We start from the raw sequence: 8,639 nt of genomic DNA, 5'->3' as shown, positions 1-8,639 counted from the left end.
AGTGCATTTTAGAGTAAAGATTTATTATACAAAACTAGATCATAGACAAAAGTATGCAACAAAGCAATGATACAATTAAGTCTGAATGCTCTTAACATCAGAAGGCCTTAGTAAGACAAACATCAAACATGTCAAATGGTTCTCATTCTGTTCACAAGTTTTAGAAGAAAATGAGGACTGAAGATAACAGGTTAGCAATAGGGCTGGGAATTGCCAGGGACCTCATGATACGATATTATCACGATACTTAGATGCCGATACAATATGTACTGCGATTCGATGTTCCAAATATATTGCTAACCATATATCCGCTGCAGTGTGACGAGAGAACCATGAGAAGCAGTTTAGGTCAGTCATGGAAATAAAAGGGCTGAAAAACCAATTGGCTCCCTATTTCTAAATGCTATGAAGATAAAATACTGTAGTTTTGATGCAGGTACAACTAACTAGCGCAAAAATAATGCGATATTGCACATAATGGTCGCAGGTCACAGGATCCGACATGAATCTCAACTCAAAAAAGTTATTTTTTTTGTGCAGGGGCCCCCAATCCAAAAACGAAGTTGATCACTATCCAAACAATCTGTAAATGTAATAGACATGGGCATTTAATACACAATACATTATAGTCAATGTGGTATACCTTGTGAGGCACAGAAGCATATCAGTATGACAATAGTAGTAGATTAGACTCTACAAGATGGCAGCTACTTACAGAATCATGCAAAACATCATGAATATGTTCCATAAGGCAATGAAAATCCGGAAGTAGCGTAGACTCTGGAGGAACTCTCTGATGTTGTCACCTAAAACAAATACGCCATGGTGTCATTTCAGATTTATAGAGACCTTCATTGTGTGTTCATGTGTAACGGATGTGAAACGGCTAACTAGTTAGCGGTGGTGCGCGCTAAATAGCGTTTCAATCGGTGACGTCACTTGCTCTGAGACTTTGAAGTAGTGGTTCCCCTTGCTCTGCAAGGGCCGCAGCTTTTGTGGAGCGATGGGTAACGATGCTTCGTGGGTAACTGTTGTTGATGTGTGCAGAGGGTCCCTGGTTCGCGCCCGGGTATGGGCGAGGGGACGGTCTGCACACAAATGCCCTATTTAGCCGGCACCACCACTGATCCGGGTCCGGATCATCCGGGTGAGATCCGGGTCACGGCACCAATGTAACAGTATAACTTTAGACCATCCCCTCGCCCATACCCGGGCGCGAACCAGGGACCCTCTCACCACCATGCAATACAGCGTACCAATAAGTGCTTCAGCCTGACTCAAAGGCTCAGAGGACGGGGTAAAAACGATGCAGAAACATCAGCAATAGCCTGCAGCCTATGTTCTTTAAAAATAGATGATCTATCTCAATGCATACCTCTTGAGTATCCTTACTTTCATTTTCATGAATAGTCACTCTGTGAAGTTTCCTGAGATGAGGTTTTTTAATGCACCACAATGCATCACACACCTGTAGTTGGTCCACGAGGTTCATCTCCAAATTGTCCTTGTGACTCCTTTTTCTTACTGTAATAGAGAACAGTGTTGATTGTCTTGTCTTGATGAGCTAGTAAAAATTATATGAAGTCCAGCATTATTGTCTGTTTAGTGTTACCAGGCACAACTAGCACAATGTCTTCAGCGCAATACAAAAATTGTATCATACTCACAGTTTGAAGTTTACACAGCACCAGTGTTCATGAGTAAGGTCCTAAAAAGGATGACATAGAAATAGTTGGAAATTATCACTTTTAATACAGCACATGACAGCACAGAACTCCAACTTTGGCATTAAGCAAGTCAGGTACAGTGGGGCAAAAAAGTATTTAGTCAGCCACCAATTGTGCAAGTTCTCCCACTTAAAAAGATGAGAGAGGCCTGTAATTTTCATCATAGGTACACTTCAACTATGACGGACAAAATGAGAAAAGAAAATCCAGAAAATCACATTGTAGGATTTTTAATGAATTTATTTGCAAATTATGGTGGAAAATAAGTATTTGGTCACCTACAAACAAGCAAGATTTCTGGCTCTCACAGACCTGTAACTTCTTCTTTAAGAGGCTCCTCTGTCCTCCACTCGTTACCTGTATTAATGGCACCTGTTTGAACTTGTTATCAGTATAAAAGACACCTGTCCACAACCTCAAACAGTCACACTCCAAACTCCACTATGGCCAAGACCAAAGAGCTGTCAAAGGACACCAGAAACAAAATTGTAGACCTGCACCAGGCTGGGAAGACTGAATCTGCAATAGGTAATGTGGGAGAAAGATGTACATATAGGAAGAAACTTAATACTGTACCACAAGAGAAAGATACACTTAGAGTGCATTTGCCATTCTGGTAAAATGCATTGTCTATTGTATGGGACAGGAGGCCAGAGTAAGGCCATGAGAGCATAGGACAGCTGGACAAACCAAGGTCAGAGGGACATACAAAGGAGGGGGTCAGCCAAAGGACCAACTGATGGACTATAGACATAGGGCATATATTTTTAAGACATGAACAGAAGAGACACATAGTCTACTAGTCCTAATAAGGACAAGCCAAACATATGGGGCCCATAGGATAAGATGGGCATGTATTATTTTTGGGACATGAAGAGGTCCTGTCACCATTATAACTTGACTGAAAGCAGATATGGGCGTTATTGGGCGTGAACAAGCAGGAAGCACAGATTGAAAGATAATGGTGGCAGATGGACTGAGGGAAGTAACTTCATTTGCATGTGGGATGGACTCATATGTTGTATGTGTATAAATCAGAGCCAGTGCTCTGGAAAAGTGTGTGTTCCACAGACCATCTAGGCTTCTGATATGTTTGTATTAAAAGCCTATATTGAATTCACAAGTTCTTGTAAGTGTTAAATTTTGTTACGATTCTCCACGACAGTAAGCAGCTTGGTTTGAAGAAATCAACAGTGGGAGCAATTATTAGGAAATGGAAGACATACAAGACCACTGATAATCTCCCTCGATCTGGGGCTCCACACAAGATCTCACCCCATGGGGTCAAAATGATCCCAAGAACGGTGAGCAAAAATCCCAGAACCACACAGGGAGACCTAGTGAATGACCTGCAGAGAGCTGGGACCAAAGTAACAAAGCCTACCATCAGCAAGGGCATTGACGATGAAAAGTGGCTGGGTCTTTCAGCATGACAATGATCCCAAACACACCGCCCGGGCAACGAAGGAGTGGCTTCGTAAGAAGCATTTCAAGGTCCTGGAGTGGCCTAGCCAGTCTCCAGATCTCAACCCCATAGAAAATCTTTAGAGGGAGTTGAAAGTCTGTGTTGCCCAGCAACAGCCCCAAAACATCACTGTTCTAGAGGAGATCTGCGTGGAGGAATGGGCCAAAATACCAGCAACAGTGTGTGAAAACCTTGTGAAGACTTACAGAAAACATTTGACCTCTGTCATTGCCAACAAAGAGTATATAACAAAGTATTGAGATAAACTTTTGTTATTGACCAAATACTTATTTTCCACCATAATTTGCAAATAAATGCTCTTAACATCAGAAGGCCTTAGTAAGACAAACATCAAACATGTCAAATGGTTCTCATTCTGTTCACAAGTTTTAGAAGAAAATGAGGACTGAAGATAACAGGTTAGCAATAGGGCTGGGAATTGCCAGGGACCTCATGATACGATATTATCACGATACTTAGATGCCGATACAATATGTACTGCGATTCGATGTTCCAAATATATTGCTAACCATATATCCGCTGCAGTGTGACGAGAGAACCATGAGAAGCAGTTTAGGTCAGTCATGGAAATAAAAGGGCTGAAAAACCAATTGGCTCCCTATTTCTAAATGCTATGAAGATAAAATACTGTAGTTTTGATGCAGGTACAACTAACTAGCGCAAAAATATTGCGATATTGCACATAATGGTCGCAGGTCACAGGATCCGACATGAATCTCAACTCAAAAAAGTTATTTTTTTTGTGCAGGGGCCCCCAATCCAAAAACGAAGTTGATCACTATCCAAACAATCTGTAAATGTAATAGACATGGGCATTTAATACACAATACATTATAGTCAATGTGGTATACCTTGTGAGGCACAGAAGCATATCAGTATGACAATAGTAGTAGATTAGACTCTACAAGATGGCAGCTACTTACAGAATCATGCAAAACATCATGAATATGTTCCATAAGGCAATGAAAATCCGGAAGTAGCGTAGACTCTGGAGGAACTCTCTGATGTTGTCACCTAAAACAAATACGCCATGGTGTCATTTCAGATTTATAGAGACCTTCATTGTGTGTTCATGTGTAACGGATGTGAAACGGCTAACTAGTTAGCGGTGGTGCGCGCTAAATAGCGTTTCAATCGGTGACGTCACTTGCTCTGCGACTTTGAAGTAGTGGTTCCCCTTGCTCTGCAAGGGCCGCAGCTTTTGTGGAGCGATGGGTAACGATGCTTCGTGGGTAACTGTTGTTGATGTGTGCAGAGGGTCCCTGGTTCGCGCCAGGGTATGGGCGAGGGGACGGTCTGCACACAAATGCCCTATTTAGCCGGCACCACCACTGATCCGGGTCCGGATCATCCGGGTGAGATCCGGGTCACGGCACCAATGTAACAGTATAACTTTAGACCATCCCCTCGCCCATACCCGGGCGCGAACCAGGGACCCTCTCACCACCATGCAATACAGCGTACCAATAAGTGCTTCAGCCTGACTCAAAGGCTCAGAGGACGGGGTAAAAACGATGCAGAAACATCAGCAATAGCCTGCAGCCTATGTTCTTTAAAAATAGATGATCTATCTCAATGCATACCTCTTGAGTATCCTTACTTTCATTTTCATGAATAGTCACTCTGTGAAGTTTCCTGAGATGAGGTTTTTTAATGCACCACAATGCATCACACACCTGTAGTTGGTCCACGAGGTTCATCTCCAAATTGTCCTTGTGACTCCTTTTTCTTACTGTAATAGAGAACAGTGTTGATTGTCTTGTCTTGATGAGCTAGTAAAAATTATATGAAGTCCAGCATTATTGTCTGTTTAGTGTTACCAGGCACAACTAGCACAATGTCTTCAGCGCAATACAAAAATTGTATCATACTCACAGTTTGAAGTTTACACAGCACCAGTGTTCATGAGTAAGGTCCTAAAAAGGATGACATAGAAATAGTTGGAAATTATCACTTTTAATACAGCACATGACAGCACAGAACTCCAACTTTGGCATTAAGCAAGTCAGGTACAGTGGGGCAAAAAAGTATTTAGTCAGCCACCAATTGTGCAAGTTCTCCCACTTAAAAAGATGAGAGAGGCCTGTAATTTTCATCATAGGTACACTTCAACTATGACGGACAAAATGAGAAAAGAAAATCCAGAAAATCACATTGTAGGATTTTTAATGAATTTATTTGCAAATTATGGTGGAAAAGAAGTATTTGGTCACCTACAAACAAGCAAGATTTCTGGCTCTCACAGACCTGTAACTTCTTCTTTAAGAGGCTCCTCTGTCCTCCACTCGTTACCTGTATTAATGGCACCTGTTTGAACTTGTTATCAGTATAAAAGACACCTGTCCACAACCTCAAACAGTCACACTCCAAACTCCACTATGGCCAAGACCAAAGAGCTGTCAAAGGACACCAGAAACAAAATTGTAGACCTGCACCAGGCTGGGAAGACTGAATCTGCAATAGGTAATGTGGGAGAAAGATGTACATATAGGAAGAAACTTAATACTGTACCACAAGAGAAAGATACACGTAGAGTGCATTTGCCATTCTGGTAAAATGCATTGTCTATTGTATGGGACAGGAGGCCAGAGTAAGGCCATGAGAGCATAGGACAGCTGGACAAACCAAGGTCAGAGGGACATACAAAGGAGGGGGTCAGCCAAAGGACCAACTGATGGACTATAGACATAGGGCATATATTTTTAAGACATGAACAGAAGAGACACATAGTCTACTAGTCCTAATAAGGACAAGCCAAACATAAGGGGCCCATAGGATAAGATGGGCATGTATTATTTTTGGGACATGAAGAGGTCCTGTCACCATTATAACTTGACTGAAAGCAGATATGGGCGTTATTGGGCGTGAACAAGCAGGAAGCACAGATTGAAAGATAATGGTGGCAGATGGACTGAGGGAAGTAACTTCATTTGCATGTGGGATGGACTCATATGTTGTATGTGTATAAATCAGAGCCAGTGCTCTGGAAAAGTGTGTGTTCCACAGACCATCTAGGCTTCTGATATGTTTGTATTAAAAGCCTATATTGAATTCACAAGTTCTTGTAAGTGTTAAATTTTGTTACGATTCTCCACGACAGTAAGCAGCTTGGTTTGAAGAAATCAACAGTGGGAGCAATTATTAGGAAATGGAAGACATACAAGACCACTGATAATCTCCCTCGATCTGGGGCTCCACACAAGATCTCACCCCATGGGGTCAAAATGATCCCAAGAACGGTGAGCAAAAATCCCAGAACCACACAGGGAGACCTAGTGAATGACCTGCAGAGAGCTGGGACCAAAGTAACAAAGCCTACCATCAGCAAGGGCATTGACGATGAAAAGTGGCTGGGTCTTTCAGCATGACAATGATCCCAAACACACCGCCCGGGCAACGAAGGAGTGGCTTCGTAAGAAGCATTTCAAGGTCCTGGAGTGGCCTAGCCAGTCTCCAGATCTCAACCCCATAGAAAATCTTTAGAGGGAGTTGAAAGTCTGTGTTGCCCAGCAACAGCCCCAAAACATCACTGTTCTAGAGGAGATCTGCGTGGAGGAATGGGCCAAAATACCAGCAACAGTGTGTGAAAACCTTGTGAAGACTTACAGAAAACATTTGACCTCTGTCATTGCCAACAAAGAGTATATAACAAAGTATTGAGATAAACTTTTGTTATTGACCAAATACTTATTTTCCACCATAATTTGCAAATAAATGCTCTTAACATCAGAAGGCCTTAGTAAGACAAACATCAAACATGTCAAATGGTTCTCATTCTGTTCACAAGTTTTAGAAGAAAATGAGGACTGAAGATAACAGGTTAGCAATAGGGCTGGGAATTGCCAGGGACCTCATGATACGATATTATCACGATACTTAGATGCCGATACAATATGTACTGCGATTCGATGTTCCAAATATATTGCTAACCATATATCCGCTGCAGTGTGACGAGAGAACCATGAGAAGCAGTTTAGGTCAGTCATGGAAATAAAAGGGCTGAAAAACCAATTGGCTCCCTATTTCTAAATGCTATGAAGATAAAATACTGTAGTTTTGATGCAGGTACAACTAACTAGCGCAAAAATATTGCGATATTGCACATAATGGTCGCAGGTCACAGGATCCGACATGAATCTCAACTCAAAAAAGTTATTTTTTTTGTGCAGGGGCCCCCAATCCAAAAACGAAGTTGATCACTATCCAAACAATCTGTAAATGTAATAGACATGGGCATTTAATACACAATACATTATAGTCAATGTGGTATACCTTGTGAGGCACAGAAGCATATCAGTATGACAATAGTAGTAGATTAGACTCTACAAGATGGCAGCTACTTACAGAATCATGCAAAACATCATGAATATGTTCCATAAGGCAATGAAAATCCGGAAGTAGCGTAGACTCTGGAGGAACTCTCTGATGTTGTCACCTAAAACAAATACGCCATGGTGTCATTTCAGATTTATAGAGACCTTCATTGTGTGTTCATGTGTAACGGATGTGAAACGGCTAACTAGTTAGCGGTGGTGCGCGCTAAATAGCGTTTCAATCGGTGACGTCACTTGCTCTGAGACTTTGAAGTAGTGGTTCCCCTTGCTCTGCAAGGGCCGCAGCTTTTGTGGAGCGATGGGTAACGATGCTTCGTGGGTAACTGTTGTTGATGTGTGCAGAGGGTCCCTGGTTCACGCCCGGGTATGGGCGAGGGGACGGTCTGCACACAAATGCCCTATTTAGCCGGCACCACCACTGATCCGGGTCCGGATCATCCGGGTGAGATCCGGGTCACGGCACCAATGTAACAGTATAACTTTAGACCATCCCCTCGCCCATACCCGGGCGCGAACCAGGGACCCTCTCACCACCATGCAATACAGCGTACCAATAAGTGCTTCAGCCTGACTCAAAGGCTCAGAGGACGGGGTAAAAACGATGCAGAAACATCAGCAATAGCCTGCAGCCTATGTTCTTTAAAAATAGATGATCTATCTCAATGCATACCTCTTGAGTATCCTTACTTTCATTTTCATGAATAGTCACTCTGTGAAGTTTCCTGAGGTGAGGTTTTTTAATGCACCACAATGCATCACACACCTGTAGTTGGTCCACGAGGTTCATCTCCAAATTGTCCTTGTGACTCCTTTTTCTTACTGTAATAGAGAACAGTGTTGATTGTCTTGTCTTGATGAGCTAGTAAAAATTATATGAAGTCCAGCATTATTGTCTGTTTAGTGTTACCAGGCACAACTAGCACAATGTCTTCAGCGCAATACAAAAATTGTATCATACTCACAGTTTGAAGTTTACACAGCACCAGTGTTCATGAGTAAGGTCCTAAAAAGGATGACATAGAAATAGTTGGAAATTATCACTTTTAATACAGCACATGACAGCACAGAACTCCAACTTTGGCATTAAGCAAG

The 8,639-nt window shown here is 42.2% G+C and overlaps 1 long non-coding RNA gene across 39 annotated transcripts in view; it reads right to left on the bottom strand.

The window, feature by feature from the left end:
* Positions 1 to 2: 2 nt before the first annotated feature.
* The window catches only part of LOC110524154, a 40,492-nt gene continuing 31,855 nt past the window's right edge, over positions 3 to 8,639 (bottom strand). For 30 of the 39 annotated variants that reach the window (XR_005051805.1, XR_005051806.1, XR_005051778.1 and 27 more), the window contains exons 26-35: positions 8,510 to 8,550; positions 8,311 to 8,366; positions 7,558 to 7,648; positions 5,089 to 5,129; positions 4,890 to 4,945; positions 4,137 to 4,227; positions 1,668 to 1,708; positions 1,469 to 1,524; positions 716 to 806; positions 3 to 583 (exon numbers count right to left, since the gene is read on the bottom strand). This is a non-coding gene — a long non-coding RNA (uncharacterized LOC110524154). Of the gene's footprint in view, positions 584 to 715; positions 807 to 1,468; positions 1,565 to 1,667; positions 1,709 to 3,511; positions 4,005 to 4,136; positions 4,228 to 4,889; positions 4,986 to 5,088; positions 5,130 to 6,932; positions 7,426 to 7,557; positions 7,649 to 8,217; positions 8,407 to 8,509; positions 8,551 to 8,639 lie in introns of those variants that run through there. The other 9 variants (XR_005051785.1, XR_005051800.1, XR_005051776.1 and 6 more) reach the window with 9 other exon arrangements.

The sequence above is a fragment of the Oncorhynchus mykiss genome, chromosome 5 (assembly GCF_013265735.2).
Source record: "Oncorhynchus mykiss isolate Arlee chromosome 5, USDA_OmykA_1.1, whole genome shotgun sequence".
Taxonomy (NCBI): domain Eukaryota; kingdom Metazoa; phylum Chordata; class Actinopteri; order Salmoniformes; family Salmonidae; genus Oncorhynchus; species Oncorhynchus mykiss.
The sequence above is the reverse complement of the archived record's forward strand: the minus strand, read 5'-3'. Positions and strand labels throughout refer to the sequence as shown.